At 39.0% G+C, this 17,406-nt stretch overlaps 1 protein-coding gene across 1 annotated transcript in view; it reads left to right on the top strand.

The window, feature by feature from the left end:
- Nucleotides 1-12,700: 12,700 nt before the first annotated feature.
- STK17B (serine/threonine kinase 17b) overlaps nt 12,701-17,406 on the top strand; it is a 39,819-nt gene continuing 35,113 nt past the window's right edge. The window contains exon 1 of the mRNA XM_008563266.1: nt 12,701-12,978. The gene's annotated coding sequence lies outside the window, so the exon portion shown is untranslated. The remainder of the gene's footprint in view (nt 12,979-17,406) is intronic.

Raw genomic sequence — 17,406 nt, 5'->3', positions numbered from 1 at the left:
AAGGCTGCACCATTTTGCAGTCCCACCAACAGTGTATGAGAGTTCCTTTCCTTTTTCTCCACATCCTTGCCAGCTTTTATCATTCACAGTTTTTTGGATATTAGCCATCCTAACTGGAGTGAGATGATATCACAGTGTGGTTTTGATTTGCATTTCCCAAATGCCGAGTGACATTGAGCATCTAAGATCGTATTTTAAAAATTAGCCCTCCTCCTTGGAGAAATGATTCTAGGAAAAGTACAAGATGAGTTTGGAGCATCTTGGAAAAAGTAAGAAAATGATTTTTAAAAAACACCACCACTACCATGGGAGTCTGTCAAAGGGATGCAGGGGCTGACTAAGAAAGCACCAACTGCCAAAGCTGGAACAATTTAAGCAACAAAATAACAAAGTAAGTAAAGTAGTATCAGATTATAATACAAAATATAAAATAAATACCTATAAATTCATACTAATAAAGAAATGATTAAATACTTAATAAAAGAAACAATAATTATTTGAAATTCTCCTGTGCAGAAGAATTTCAAATAACTTATACAGATACGCCACTCTTAAATGTGGGCTGCCCATAATAACTTCTTTCCAAAGAATACAACAAAGAAAGGGGGAAAGGCGAGAAAAGTAACTTTATGGTGAAGAAACTGGACAAATATCTCAGCCAGGAGATCAAGTTCAAGATCAACAGTCATAAATCATGTGGCTAGTAGTGTATACCCTTAATTTGATGTGATAAAAATGACATTTTATCTCTGTGGTCTTCTTGCCCAAAACACATAATCCCAATTTAACCATGAGGAAAACATCAGACAAATTCCAATAGAAGGGCATTCTACAAAATAACTAACCAGCTCTTCAGAACTGTCAATATCACCAAAACCCAGGAAAGTCTGAGAAATGGTCATAGCCACGAGGAGCCTAATGATACATGGTGACTAAACGTAACGTGGTATCCTGGAAGGATCCTAGAACAGAAAAGGGACATTAGGTAAAGACAATGGAAATTTGAATAAAGAATGAGCTTTAGTTAATAACAGTATATCAATATTGGTTTATTAATTATAACTAATGTCAGATGCTAATGGAAAAATATATGGAAGTTCATGGAAACTCTCTGTACTAACTTCTAAGTTTTTCAAAAAATCTAAGACTATTCCAAAAATATATTAAAAAATAAATAGCTGGATTTACAGAGAAAAATTAGTCCAAAAAGCAGAACATGTAATAAAACTCCGAAAATTAATTCATTAATGGTTTTTTTATTTACAGGGTAACCAGTGACCAGTCTTTAACTATAACCAAATAGCAACTATAAAAATGAGCATAGACAACTATATAAACACTGAACAAATGGGAAGAACATTTGCTTGATATGGAATCAATGGTTTCATTCTGAGCAATATTTTGTGTTATAGATAGCAAATCTGATATTTTGTGTTAAAAGCAAATAAAGTTTTTAAAAAAGAGAGAGTTATAGGTTACTGAAAAATACCTTGGTGACAGAATCCACCTAATGAAAAAAGGCAAATGCCAGAGACTTAGAAAATAGCCACCCTGGTGCCATGCGTAGAAAGGTTCTGGAACAATTAACTCATTGTATAGATTGGTGTGCAAAAATCTAAAGAAACAATTTCACATTAAACAGTTAACTAAATTCATCATTCAAGCTATGCATAACACCGTTTGCCAAGTAGTTGGTAATACATCTATATCTCTTTTTAATTCTTAGAGTAATATCTTCATTTATCTGCTATTCCCAATAACTAAATTATTCTACATAAAAGATTTTTACAATTTATTAAAACTCCCTAAGTGTGAAAACCTAAAAATTTTAACTATTCTTATGAGGATCTTTTAAAAGATGTATAAATTTCTATGATCTTCAATAAAATATATGTGACAAAATGCATTTGTTGATGACTTAGGGTCACCCTTATAGATATTAACTACAATATTATGCTGTAATTGTTATACTGATGGATATTCAACAGTTTTATCCCTAAATTAAATGGTCTAGACTATGCTTTACCATGAACATCTTTCTAATCCTCCTTCCTGGTTGGCTAAAATTTTATTTGCTACATTCTTCACTCAAGTAACCCCTCACCATTTCCTGTTTTTGTGCCTTAAGTTAACGATATGCTGGGCAACCAGCTACACAAGCTCACCTAACATTATGGCTACATTAATAAATAGGGTGTTGATGAGGACCTGAGGGCTATTCTTGGATAAAAGGATGATTAAAAGTGCACGTATTTTAGACAAAGGTGTGAAACAGTGGCTTTCCCACCTGGATGATATGTGGCAATAAAATTCAGGCCATCACACGACCTGAGGGCTATTCTTGGATAAAAGGATGAATAAAAGTGCACGTATTTTAGACAGTGGTGTGAAACAGTGGCTTTCCCACCTGGATGATATGTGGCAATAAAATTCAGGCCATCACACACCTCAAAAGGAAAAACTTGGTTGGTGGGGGGAGGGGGATGGTCTAGTCTTACAGACTTTACATAGGATTAAAAGGAACATTGACCAATAACAATTAACAGTTGTCAACCACTCATCATTATTACATAACAAGGAATAAACTTTAACACACACATGAAGAGAAGGACAATCTCAGAATAAAGAACTGTTCTTTAAGTAAATTACTCATTATTAATAATCAGGTAGGATTCTGTTGTTTATAACCCAACAGTCCTAACTATTGCATTCTGCAAACCATAAAACCCTGTGTCTGGCACATGGGAAGTGCTCATGATACGACAACTGTGGTGGCAATTGTCTGATATCTCTGACCTCCTACATGAGGTAGGCACTTCCTTACCTAACCTCCATATAGTTCTGCCCTGTTGTCCAGAATGTGGACTGACTTTGACGAGGTGGGAATCTCTGTGGCTCTGACCAAAGGGGGAAAGACTTTCCCTTGGATTTGACTCAGTTCTCTCCCAATCTGTCCATTTGCCTTGATCACATTCAGCCATTTGTTAGAATTTGTTTCTTTCCTTTGGGGAGACTACATTTTACCTACTGGGTGGCCAGACATGTGAGCCTTGTTTTCTTGAGATACTAGAGCCCTGGGAGTAGAATCATGTCAGCTTCATCTAAAAACTAGAAGCAAACTCTAGGTCTTTCCTTTTCTGAGGGCTTATGACTCATTCTAAGGCACCAAGCATGGCTTATAAAAGCCTGGCCTACCTCAATCGGAGTGACTAAAATTAAGAGAACTGATAATAGCAGCAGTCAGAAAGAATATGGAGGAATGGGAATTCTTTGCATTGTTAGTACGAGTGTAAATTGATGGAACCACTTTGAAAAACTGTTTGGCAGCATTGTCTAATGCCAAACATATGCATAGCTATGACCAGAAATGTCAGCTTCTGAGTGTCCAACAGAAATGGGTGCTTATGTCTGCTGAAACACACATTCAAGAACTTTCATATCACATTATGAAAAATCTGGAAACAATGCAAATATCCACCAACAGTAGAATAAATAAAAAGATCATAATTACATTCATTCATTGGAATATAACTTAGTTATGAAAAAGAATCAATTTCTGCTGCAAGCAACAGCATGGATGAATCTCACAGACAAAAGAAAAGAAGCCCAGCACAAAAGAGGACATCTGTGTGAAGCTCAGGAACAGGCAACTGGTTGCCATGGGAACACTGACTCCGGGGGGAAAAAGTGCAGGGAGAATTCTGGGGAGCTAAAAATTTGTTATTACTTAATCTGGGTGGTGGTTTACACGGGTGTATATATATTTGAATTTTATCAACTGTACAGTTAAAATATGGGCACTTCTTTTATGTAAGTTATGGGTCAATAAAAAAACATTTTAAAATAAAGTGAATTTGCTTAAATGATAAAAATAAAAGCATAGTGTTTGCAGTATGACAAATCTAGCTTTATGCTTTATCTCTGTCACTTATTTGTTGTGTGACTTTGGGCAACCTCACCAACCTAAACTTCACTTTTCTCATTTGTAAAATAAGGATAATTCCTTACTCTTGCAGTGCTTTTTATATTAAGTAAGTTAATGTATATATAGCACATTGCTTTGCACTTGTTAAGTGCTCGGAAGATGTTACTTTCTTAACTCCTTCGGTCCTGGTGGATTGTCCTCATAGTTCCTATGTACTGTCTTTATGAGGCCACCAGATCTCAGTCCTATTTGTAGGAAAAGGGTGACTGACCTACCCTGGCCCAAAAAGTAATCCAGCTTTCCATTGGTCAGGTGACCAAATCACCTATTTCCTCAGATCCCTTTGGAAACTCATCTGCAAATGATTTGCCCGTATATCTGTCCATCCATCCATCCATTCATCCATCCAATCAACACTTACTGAGTTGCTGCTTTGTTGTGCCAGACACCATAATAAGTGCTGGGGAGACTGCTGAATAAAGCAACCATGGTTCCTGCCTTTGGAGTGTTTATAATCTCATGGGGAAGATAGGCAATAAACAAATCTATAATTACTAATTGTGGTTAAAAAAAAAAAAGGGCCATAAGAGCATAGAGCATAAGAACAGACAGCAGTGGTGGAAAGAAGGTCTCTCAGAGGATGCAGCATTTAAGATGAGAACTAAAGGTGGAAGAGCAGCCAGTCATTGAAAGATCAGAGGGAAAGCTCCCAAAGTATCCTATCATTGCAGTCCTATAAACACCCAAAATAATTACAGAGTATACATAAAAGACAGAATCACTCTCAAGGAAAATCTCCTCACATATGAACAGTATATCATCTGTTCTGCTTCTCAGAAGTTTTTTGCCTACTTCCTGTTCCATAGAAGTCAGAAAGCCAGGTGAGTAGGTTTCCCCTCTAGTAACACAAATTCATTTGTATAAAGAGTTTTGGAGTTGGGACATAATGGGAAATAAAAAATAACAGGTAAGGGCCGGTCCCGTGGCACACTCGGGAGGGTGCAGCGCTGGGAGCGCAGCATCGCTCCCACCACGGGTTCGGATCCTATATAGGAATGGCTGGTGCGCTCACTGGCTGAGCGTGGTGCGGGCAACACCACACCAAGGGTTGCGATCCCCTTACCGGTCACGAAAAAGACAAAAAAATAAAAATAAAAATAAATAACAGGTAAGTAACCTGTATTTAGATTATAGTGCAGTATACTGGAAAGATCATGGGATTTTTAGTCTTTCAAATTGTCTTCACTTACCAACTGTATGGCCTTAAGCAGGTCACTCAAACTCTCTGAGCCTGAGTTTTGTCATCTGAGAAATGGGAATAATGATGACTACCTCAAGGTTGTGTTCTAAGAATTAAATGAAATGACACATACATTGCATCTTGCATGAAAAAGTATTGCGGTGCTTTATTTAGAACATTCGTATGTGTCATTTCACTATAAAAGCATTAATTCTTTGTATTCTAATTTATGTAGTCTCACTACAGAAATGTCAACTTTTAAAAACAGTGGGTACATTCCTTTTTCTTAAATATCTTCCTTTAACCTTGGTTATTGGTTTGCAATTCTTAGTTCTGTGCTAAATCTTTTACACAGGCAGTAACCCCCTGACCCCAAACCTCCTCAGGCAATCCCGGGCAGCGGCAGGGAGTGAGCATGGCCCAAGATGTGAACACTGGGTTTGGGGATGATATCAGGGCTTTTAGTGCTGCATGTGGCTGCAGGTGGCTGCAGGTGAGATAGGCTCAGCTTGGCTTGCTTTTTGGACTTTGGGCCCTCCTGAAAAACTACATTTTCCTTTCTTTCCCATTGTCTGCAGCTGTGCAGTCATAAGGCTTCCTGTAATGTTCCAGAAAAGGAGAGGAGGGTAGGAGAGGAGAGAAAGCAGGTCAGATGATTTTGCTCTCTAGACAGTCTTCTCTGTTAGGGCTAGCCCAAAAGGATCTACAATCTTCGGCTCTAGACTGAGCCCTAACTTCCAATGGACAATTTGCTCTCACAGTCTCTTTCCTCATCTGTAAAATGGGATAATACTAGCCTTGCTTACAGTAATCTCAGGATTGTTGAGGCTCAAATAAACCTGCATGTGAAAGCTCTATAGTAACTAAAAAGCGGCATAGACTTCAGGTGCTATTCATATTAATACATCCTGTGCACATTTAGTATGCATGGCTGGCTGGCCTAGAAGCTTTTAAACCTGCTTGGGACTGAACTGCTAGAAGGGGATTTTTCTAGGTCAGTGAGTAATGGAAAGTGTTTCAAAGGTACTGCCTATCTTTATTTTGAAAGAGCAATCTTTTCAGAGACAGGCTTGATAATGAGAAGAACTCAAGTGCTGAAAGATGAAGAGATAATTAAATACTATATAAAACTAGCCTATTCTGATCATTTGTATAATTTATCTGGGCAAATATAAATATGCTGTTGGCCTTTATTTTGAAAGAGCAATCTTTTCAGAGACAGGCTTGATAATGAGAAGAACTCAAGTGCTGAAAGATGAAGAGATAATTAAATACTATAAAAAACTAGCCTATTCTGATCATTTGTATAATTTATCTGGGCAAATATAAATATGCTGTTGGCCTAGCTTAAACTGAACAACACCCACTGAAGTAATGGGAACTGATCAAATCTTCATGTCTGCAATTTCCTGTTCTTAGCAGGAAGAGAAAAAAGACAAATACCCTGGGTGAGAGACAGGAAGAAATAAAGACAAATGATTTTATGCCTATGCAGCTTCTCTCTAGTACACCAAAATAATCATCTGTAAAGTGCTCAAAAACCTCATATTTAAAAAGATGCACCCTGAATTTAGGCTTACAAGAAAAAGGCTGTCATTGGTCATTACATGTGCCTGTTTTTCAATTTCTCAAACTGTTCTCAAGGTGGGGTTGGTTGATATATGCTTTTTTGTTGACTTCTACTATATACAAGTCTTTCTTCTGAGAAGGAAAACTGCAGAAATATCAGACCAGATCCAGGGACCCCTAAACTCAAGCCTGATAATCAAGGAGCATGAGAGGAAAAATCAATGGGTTGATTCCCTTGTATGTTTTCAAGGGAATCAAATATTTCAAGACACAATTTAAAAGAATCCTTAATCTGTGGTCGTATTTCCATTGTAGAAGAATATGCTCTTTCTAGTTAGCATTAATTTAAGTCCCTACTAATTTGAGTTAACATGAAATGGGAAAATCTGAAGGGCCTAACTGGCCTGCATGCTTTTCACCTTTGATGTCTAGCAAGAGGGTCAGTAGAATAAAAACATTTAGTATTTATTTGCAAAATTACAGAAAGCAGAATCATTCCAGGCCCTCGCAGCTCAAACAGAAAAGCATATTATATATCACATGAAATAATGATGAAAAGTAACCTATAGGAACCAGTTCCAAAATCTTTTCTGGATAATTTGGTACATTTGAAATCTAGTGTGCTTTTCATGCCTCTCTTAAGCACTCTATAAAACAAGATACTCTCAAATGCATTAGAACATTTCTGTTTTGATTGGCTTAGAATGGCTGGAGGTACTTGGAATGATTTATAATGAAATAAGCACATGGCATGGCGTCACCAGTCATTTTCTTCAGAGCCTCTTTGCCCGTTTTATAGAAATTGCATAACTGGGAAGTAACACAATGAAAATCTTACACTCTGCTGGTTGAAAGCTGGATCACAATTCCAAAGTCTAGGTAAAAGTTTATAGCTAGAGTAGAATGCCAACATTTTATTTCACCTTTCAAAATGCTAAATATTTTAATTCATTTATGTAGCTGTTTGTTTTGTATGGCAGCTAAAGCAAAGGGTAGGTTTATTTTACTTTCCCTTTCCTTTAATTAACTGTGGTTTATTTCAGAATTTCAGAAAAGCTGACTGATGTAAGAGAGGTCAAAGTATATAACTACAGAAGTTAACAAGGAAACCAATTTTTCATAGGATCTGAGTTCTTGCAAGCAGTTATGCATCTCTGGATGATTGAAGCTAAAAAGGAATATATTTAAAGGCTCACAGAAACAAGATTCACACTGGAAAACCAAGTTCAGGATAAAATAACTAGGAACAAAATCCAAAGTCATGTCCATAAGATTGCTCAGGCAAAGACACCATTACTGCCCAAACAGGATTCTACACTGCAGCTTGTGCCATGGACACTACTAGCAGCAGACACAGAAGCTGCCACGAGAACTGCTGCTTCCAGGACCTGATCTCCCTGCTACTTCTCCTTCTGTCTCAAAGTTATTCATGGCCCAGCCTCACTTGCTCCAGATTCAAAGGTTCAAGTGTGTATGTGCCATTGACAGACCCTAAGATAATTGCTCCTGCCAAGCTGCAAGGGAGGCTTGGTATGTGAGTATTTGTCACTTTCACTACCCTAGACTGAAAAGGTAAGGAATTCTTTCAATACTGTAGGGGTTAAGATACAGAGTGGCCTTAGAGTGACAGATGCCCCAATCCTGCAACAGCAAACTGGTCACCATGGTTAGAACAGTAGTTCTCAATTGTTTTCATCCTCAAACTTTATACTCAGAAGTGACTAAGGACCTTAAAGAGTTTTGTGTAGGTTATATCTATCAATACTCACCATATTAGAAATTAAAAGAGAAAAATTTAAAATATTTATTAACTCATTTAAAATATCAGGTCCATGTTAACATAAATAACATATTTTATGAAAAATATCTATATGATCTGAAACAAACAAAATAGTGTTAAGGGCAACATTGTTTTACATTTTTGTAATCTTTTTAATTTCTGGCTTAATAAAAAGTGTTTGGATTTTTATATATGCTTCTATGTTAATCTGTTGTAATAGCACATATTCTATAGTCTCTGGAAAACTCCATTATATGCTTGTGAGAGAATAAGAGTGAAAAAGGTAAAAATTATCTTAACGTTACTATGAAAATAATTTTGACTTTGGGGATTCCCTGAAAGGGTCCTGGGGTCTCTTTACCATAGTTTGAGAATTGCAAGATGAAAGATTCACTTCGTGTTTGAAATGAGATAATATACACTACATTAAAACACACTATTCTTTGGATCTCTATCTGTATTCTTATCACATATACTTTTATCGAGGACTTGGAAATTTTGCTCAGAGGTTGGCAGGATTGAGCCTGCATCAAATCACTAACACTACGGTGTTTTTAATAGATTGCAAAAATAATAGCAGGATTGTGTTTTGGTTATTCTACTGAGCTTTGCTCTCTCCCTTGAATTCAAAGGTTATTTCTGGCTCTGATTTCTGATCAGATCTACAGTACTCTAAATTTGAATATTTTAAGCAATGGTAGATGAATTCTTTCTTTTATATAAACCTTTTATTTTACAACAGTTTTAGATTTACAGAATTATTCCAAAGACAGTATAAAGAGAACCTGCATTCTCCACAACCAGTTTCCCCTATTCGTATGTTACACTAGTAGGGTACATTTGTCACAACTAATGAACCAGTATGAATACATTATTATTAACTAAAAGTTTTCATACTTGATTCATATTTCTTTAGTTTTTCCAAATGTCAGTTTTCTGTTCCAGAATTCCACCCAGGATACCACCTGACATTTATTCATCACATTTAGGCTCCTCCTTGCTGCAACCATTTCCAGACTTTCCTTGTTTTTTATGACCTTGACAATTTTGAGGAATGTAGGTCAAGTATTTTACAGAATGTCCCTCAGTAGGGATTTGTATGATGTTTTTTCTCATGGTTGGACTGGGGTTATGGTTTTGGGGAGGAAGACCACAGAGAAAAAATATCAGTCTCTTCACATTATATTAAGGATACATACTATGAACACGACTTATGACTGTTGACGTTAACCTGGATCATCTGGCTCGAGGTACTGTTGGTCAGATTTCTTCACTGTAAAGTTGCTCTTGTTTTACTTCCTCTCCATACTGTACTCTGGGGAAGAAAGTCAACTACGGGCAGCCCACACTTATGGAATGAGAAATTATGCTTCGCCAACTGCATGGAAGATTTGTCTATTCTTTCCCATTCATTTATTTAGTCATTTATTTATATCAATATGAGCTCATGGATACTTATGTTATGCTTTGGGTTATAATCCAATACTGCTTTATTTATTGTGTTGCTCAAATTGTCCCAGCTTTGGCCATTGGGAGCTCTTTCTGTTGGCTCCTGGGCCCCTTTGACATACCCTATTATTGTGTGATGGTGTTTGTTTGCACTTCTTTCTTTCTGGAACTACAAGATGGTTCAGGCCTATCCCCAGTCCTAGAATCAGCCATTTCTCCAAGAAGCTTTGGTTCCTTTTCTTGGAGAATGGTGTTGGAAAACAAGACCTGAATGTTAGATATGCTTGTTGCCTCTGGGTGTCATTGATTTTAGGCACTCCTAGATGATAGAGCAAGGAGAGATATGTGTGTATACTACATGTATATATACACATCTACAAATATTTCTGTATGTAAACACGTGTATCTATATCAAGCTAAAATGATACCATGTCTCTAAGTTTGATCCATTGCCACATGAATCATTCTAGCCTCCTCCTGTTGCATTTTTTAATATGCTTGTATATTTTTAATATACTTGTATATTAATTTAAAAGTAAAGCAATTTTGGAATGGTAGGAGTGAGAGAAAACAAAAGGATGAAAAGAGCAGGGACTCCAGAGACCAAAGTGAATTTAATACCCAACAGCTTGTGCTCCTTTGTTAGTAGCTACAGTTATCAAATATACACAGTAAAAAACTGTGTAGTAGAGGATGAACTCAAATCCTGGCTCTCCTAGTTACTGCTTGGGCTACTATGGGCAAGTATATAACCTCCACGTCCCTTAGGTTTCTTATCTTTAAGAAAGGAAAATACACGGGCCGGCCTGGTGGCGCACTGTAGCAGTGCGCCGCTTGGGAGCACGGTGACCCTCCCGCCGAGGGTTCGGATCCCACATACAGACCGGCCGCTCACTGGCTGAGCGAGGTGCAGGTGCAACACCGAGGGTTGCGATCCCGTTGCTGGTCCCGGTCCGGTACGGGCGCGACACTGAGGGTTGCGATCCGTTGCCGGTCACGAAAAAAGACAAAAAGAAAAAAAAAAAGAAAAAAAGAAAGGAAAATACAGCACTTTACCTCATGGGACCGTGTAAGGATTAGATGAATTAACACAAGCAGCACATTTAGAACAGTATCAGGTTCATCATTTATGAGCTATTGTTACTATGTACACTACAGGACAAGTATATTATTATTTCCATTTTACAGATGAAAAGCAGATGCAGGGCCGGCCCCGTGGCTCACTCGGGAGAGTGCGGTGCTGGGAGCGCCGAGGCCGCGGGTTCGGATCCTATATAGGGATGGTTGGTGCACTCACTGGCTGAGCGTGGTGCGGATGACACCAAGCCGAGGGTTGCGATCCCCTTACCAGTCAGCAAAAAAAAAAAAAAAAAGAAAAAAGAAAAAAAGAAAAGCAGTTGCACAGAAATTTTCTAACCTGTTCAAGTTCTCAGCTAGTAAATTACAAAAACAATCTCTCATAGTCCGATTTTTAAAGGGTTTCTGAACAGCTGTGAATTTATTTCTCTTTCTGTAAAAATTAAGCTGTAAAATTCTCTCTTAAATCTAAAGGTAAGGCTTACTACTAAAAGGACTTAATGATGCTTTAAATATTCTCAACGTCAGGGATACTGCGATAATCAGTAATATTACCATTTCCCACATTACAGAAATTTTTATGTCATGAAGGGACTAAACTAGTGGAGTAGATTGGCTTTCTCAATGCTCATGCTGTCACCATAAACCGGTAGAGGCAAAGATCACTCCTAACGAGGGAGTTGGTCGGGGTCAAAAGTTAGCTCTGCCTTATCTGTGAATATTACTGCTTGTTGTAAGAAGACTCACTAGGTGAAGGGTTCCTGGAAGGCTTACCATTCCTTACCTGGCATGTACTCTGGGAAATGTGACAACAGGTCGTAATTCATGGTATATGCGGTTGGCAGAAGAAGTTTCTTAGGAAAGTGAAAAGGGAGATTTGTTGAGGGTAGATAGTAGGCATACAAAATGACAATTTTGTATCCTATCTTTATTTTTTTGCTCCACATGATACCTACTTCTCTCTAAACACTAGTGACTAATTACCCACACAGCCCCCTGGACTTTACCATTTGTTGACCTTTGAGCTTCATTTTGAATCTGGGTACCTCTACCAGGTAGATTCTGAAAGAGAAAGTAGTCACTGCCTTCTCCATGATACCTACTTCTCTCTAAACACTAGTGACTAATTACCCACACAGCCCCCTGGACTTTACCATTTGTTGACCTTTGAGCTTCGTTTTGAATCTGGGTACCTCTACCAGGTAGATTCTGAAAGAGAAAGTAGTCACTGCCTTCTCCCCTTTCCTTACCAATGACTTCACCATATTTTTTCCCAATGATCCCTCCTAGCATCAATCATAAGATTTGAGGGAAATCATAAGCATCTTATAAGTCATTTTACAAGTATTTACATAGGACCTAGTATGTCTCAAGCATTTTGCTAGTCACAGGGTGCAGTAGAGAGCCAGACATATGCAGTCCTTCTCATTGGGAAGCCTGCAGACCACTGGTAAATGACAACAGTTTGCACCAACCAAGGGTTTACTCTTCTCAGGTGCTGTGTTTGGTATGCATTATCACATTTAAATCTCACAGAGGTAGCTATTGCTATTATCCCCATTTTAGGGATGAGAAAAGTGAAGATTGCGCAAACTCACACAGCTAGGAATGGGCAGACCTGGGACTTGAATGCCACACACTTAACCACACATACACCGTCTCTCTCTCACAACATCTCGTCTCACGAGGCAGGACCTTAGGGCCCAGTGCATTTGTGTCTGCAGGGTAGCAGCTCTTCTACAACTTTGCTATGATTTCTACTGAATTCTTTGGTTTGCAAATATAAAGGATTCTCTGAAGCACAACCTTAAACAAATCGTGGTAGACAGCTGGGAGAGAACAGCTGCAGACAGAAAAATGTGGCCGGATGCTCTGGGGACGGGCAGGATTGATATGCAGTCAGGTGGCTCCGTGGAGAGGAAGCAGTGACAGGCTGAGGTAAGAGGAACTGACAGACTCAACCATCTAGAACCCAGACCACACGGGAAGGAGGTACCTTAAATATCTTAGGACAAATTTTTATCAGGTTATGCAAATACAATTACAATATAGGTTTGCTTTCCTTTGCTTATATCATTTGAGTGATTATTGAAATAAATTTAAAAACTATTTTTTTCCTGAAGTATGCCTGATATAAGGAGGTGGAAATAACTCAGGATTAAGAATTAGAAGACCCAAATTCTTGTTGAGATATGCACCATCTAGTTCAGATGTGTGATCTTTTGCAAGTCCCTTAACTTCTCTCGTTCCAGGTTTCCTCTTTTCTAAGCCAAGGGAATTGGGCTACTGAACCTTAAGGATTTTTGAAGCTCCAAACTGCTTTGATGCTATGATTTATTGAAAATTTGTGTTGTCTCTATCACTGCATTAAACAATTTATGGTTTAGACACAACCCTTTAGGCTTATGCTGTCCATATAGTAGCCACCAACTACATGTGGCTATGAAACACTTGAAATGTAGCTAGCATGACTGAATTTTAAATTTTATTCCATTTTAATTAAACTTAAATTAAAAAACTGACACTGTATTCAGTTATTGAAAAATTTTTCATGTGTTCAAAACACCTTAGGAATGTGAATCTGTGTTTTTCAACAGTAAATTTTGCGAATTCTAAATACAGAGCAAGTATTTCCGATGAAAATTTAGCATCTGAATTGCCACATGCTTCAAATGTAAAATGCATGCCAGATTTAAGACAATATAAAAAAGGAAATTAAACATCTCAATAATTTTCATAATTTTACATGTCGAGATGATATTTGGATATACTTATTTGGGGTTAAATAAAATATATTATTAAAATTAATTTTATCTGTTTCTACTTTTGAAAATGTGGCTACTAGAACTTAAAATTAAAAATGTTCATGGCATTTCTTTTGGACAGCTTCGGAAGTTTATACTCTACAAACCAGTGGGTGGTTGGATTGGCATACAGGCCCTAGTCAATCATGGATGGATGTTTCAGAGGAAAGAATTGTGTCAACCTTTGAGAAAGACACCTGTACCATCTGAGTCATTACTCTCATCAGGAAAGTCTTGCCCCCAATACCTTTGCTAACAGGGTTTGCTTTAGAGAGCCAGGGGATGTGAGGTCTCCTAGAGTCTCTCTGGTTCTCAATGCTCCCAAAATTGGGATGTGCTGTAGGCACCATGGATAAATGCACCGTGGATTTCTCCATCTCCTACACTCAGCACTCCTACCTCCAGAGTGTGGATCTGTTTGGAAAAATCTGTCTTCGTTCAATATGAGTACCCTGCTGGGTAAAGGTTTGAGTCACACCCCTTCAGAGGCTGTTGGCCTTCTCCATCTCCTACACTCAGCACTCCTACCTCCAGAGTGTGGATCTGTTTGGAAAAATCTGTCTTTGTTCAATATGAGTACCCTGCTGGGTAAAGGTTTGAGTCACACCCCTTCAGAGGCTGTTGGCCTCTCTGTGTCTGGCTAACTTTAGCCTGACCACAGGTTTCTGATTTATTCAGTTGTGTACAGGTAGTAGTGCTTGTTTTGCACTTTCCACGTGGATTGAAGAGTAGGATCTTGACATAAAAAATAATGGAGAAGGTCTTCTTCAGAAGGGAGATGTGTCAGTGGCAGGAGTTTTGAGTTTGAGGCCTTCCTCTCTATGCAAAATTCCACCCTCCTACTCTGCATTTATAGGGAGTGAACATGAGATCAGGGAGAATCACCTTCCCTGGTAGGCATGTGGTCAGTATGTGGTGACTGGCTTTGTGTGATTGCAGTATGTCACCTTCCCTGGACAAAATATGGTGGATATCATGGCATGATCAGAGAGGATCATCATGCTTGGTCACATGCGGTGATTCATTTGGAGTGGCGGGGGAGAACCACCATCCCTAGTCAGTGTGTGATGACTAACCTGGAGTGACTGGGAAGGAGCACTGCACTAGTTTGCTCAGGCTGCCCTAACAAATACCACAGAGTAGGTGGCTTAAACAACAGAAATTTATTTTCTCACAGTTCTGGAGGCCAGAAGTCCTAGATCAAAGTGTCAGCAGATTTAGTTTCTTCTTAGGTCTCTCTGCTTACTTTGCAGATGGCCACCTGGGTCCTCACATGGTTGTCTTTCAGTCTGTGTTGTCTGTGTCCTAATGTCTTCTTATAAGAACACCAATCGTGTTGGATCAGGACCCACTCATATTATCTCATTTTACCTTAATTACTTTTTTATAGGTCCTATCTCCAAATACAGTCATATTCTGAGGTGCTCAGGGTTAGGACTTCAATGTATGACATAATTCAGCCCCTAAAAACCACCATCCCTGGTCAGTATGTGGCATTCAAGGATGATAAGCTTAATGAACTGTGTGGTCAGAGGCAATGACCACAGAATGACCATCAAATCACAGGGGGATTTCCTACTCAAAAGAATGGGAGCAAGAACATACATTTTTGACATGGTTATGAATGAGTTTAGGTAAATGAGGTAGGATGAAAGAATGAAGAATTTTCCTGCAAGGCCAGATGGTACAGTCTCCTCCTCAGCACCAGAATTCCTTGTTAGTTGAACCACAGTGCCTGAGACCAAACAAGTATAGTTGAATGTCTTGTGGGAGTGTGTGATAAGTCCTACTTGACAGGTCTGACACTAGACACGAGGGTTTACAATTTATTTAGTGGCATAAAAGAAACACATGGAACAAGTATAAGCCCTGCACCAAATAACACAGGGCAAAAAGGTAATCAGTATGGGAGCAGAAAGTAAAAAATCAGCAAAGATTTCTGATTTCTGGAGAGAGTAACCTGAAAGTTGGAAATTGATGAACAGGTGCTGACGAGGAGGATGGTGAAAAGCTGGAGCCAAGGCAGAAGCAGGAAAATGCAAAACATGAAAAGACCCCTTGGAGGCTGGTTAGAGGAGAGAGATTGGGATTGAGAGGACTAGTTTAAAGTGATGACAGACAGAGAAAGGTCTGTGTGTAGGTATGAAGTAATGTGGAACTAGTTTAGTGACAGAGGATAATGCATGGTGAGTGTGAGAAGATTGCTAAGAACTGGTGATTGATCACATGTTGAAATGAAGGCGGTCCAGAGTTAAACACACATAACAAAACCACTGAAATAATGTAATCCTGTGAACCCAGGAAGGTACTGATTCCAGTGCTGGTGTTGAGACCTCTGGGATGCAGCATGTGTGTTCACGAAAGAAAAGACGGGAACAGTCTCATTGGTTTGTGGACTCTTAGAAATCTGAAGTCAATTTAAGCATACAGCTTTTTTTTCGTTTGTCTGTGTCCATCCTAACTTTGGGCATCTCTAGTTTGCCCAGTGGTTAGCAACAAGAATTAGACAGCTGGAAGCTGTATTCTCTACCTGACAAAGCTTAGGGGATAGACACATTAAACTGGGAGGAGTCAGTGTAAGTAACAACAGACTTCATTAAAAGACATGATGTATTCTATGCATTTGTCTTGGGGAAAAGCAGTGTAGAAGAGCAAACAGACAGCTTGATGCGAATTTGCTTGGCTTATCAGGATAGAACAAGAAAAACTCCCCTTTAAATGTTGACTGAATGAATATTAGTCTTTTGAAAGCAAGAGAACAAGTCCACTCCCAATATCTTTACCCAATAGTTTTCTACAGTTATTGTAAATATACTCTGTATAACGAATCTATATATATGTAAATATATATTTGCAACCAATTTATATACATGTGTCTTTTACATAACTTTCAACTTTTTCATTGTTTTCAAGGGGTAACAGATCCCGAGTAGGTTACTGTGAACTTTCATTTTTCCTTAGCAATGTATATGCAGAATTAGCAATTCATTGTATTTAGACTCTCTCTACACCAATGCCTCAGAAGGACACCTTTCGCTGGAGCAGACCTTAGCAGGGGGTCACAGCCTCCATAAATCCCCAAGCGATGTTGATGCTCCGAGGAACCTCTGCCAATTTGTAGTAAACTGGGCTTTCCACTTGGGGTGTAGGTTCGGGTCATGAAGATGACCAGGAAGGGTCAGAAAGTACATCTTTGGTAGATACAGAAGTTTGGTAATGAGTCACAAGCAGCTGGGATAGATTTTGCATCTTCCCTCCCCCCAGTCTGGGATAGTCACACCTTGAGGACTGGGCACTCTGCAGGTGAGAAGGGCTGCACCCAGTTACAGTGACAGTCCTGCGCGCGGCCTCCGCACCGCCGCCTCTACCGAGCACCCCACCTGCCCCGCAGCGCCGCCCAGCCTCCCGCCGGCCTGGCGCGGGCCACACCCTCTCACCGCCGCGGCCCCGCCCACCAATCGTGTTGGATCAGGACCCACTCATATTATCTCATTTTACCTTAATTACTTTTTTATAGGTCCTATCTCCAAATACAGTCATATTCTGAGGTGCTCAGGGTTAG

Source organism: Galeopterus variegatus, unplaced genomic scaffold (assembly GCF_000696425.1).
Source record: "Galeopterus variegatus unplaced genomic scaffold, G_variegatus-3.0.2 Scaffold172, whole genome shotgun sequence".
In the NCBI taxonomy this organism is placed as follows: Eukaryota; Metazoa; Chordata; class Mammalia; order Dermoptera; family Cynocephalidae; genus Galeopterus; species Galeopterus variegatus.
This window is presented reverse-complemented; position numbering and strand designations above follow the sequence as displayed.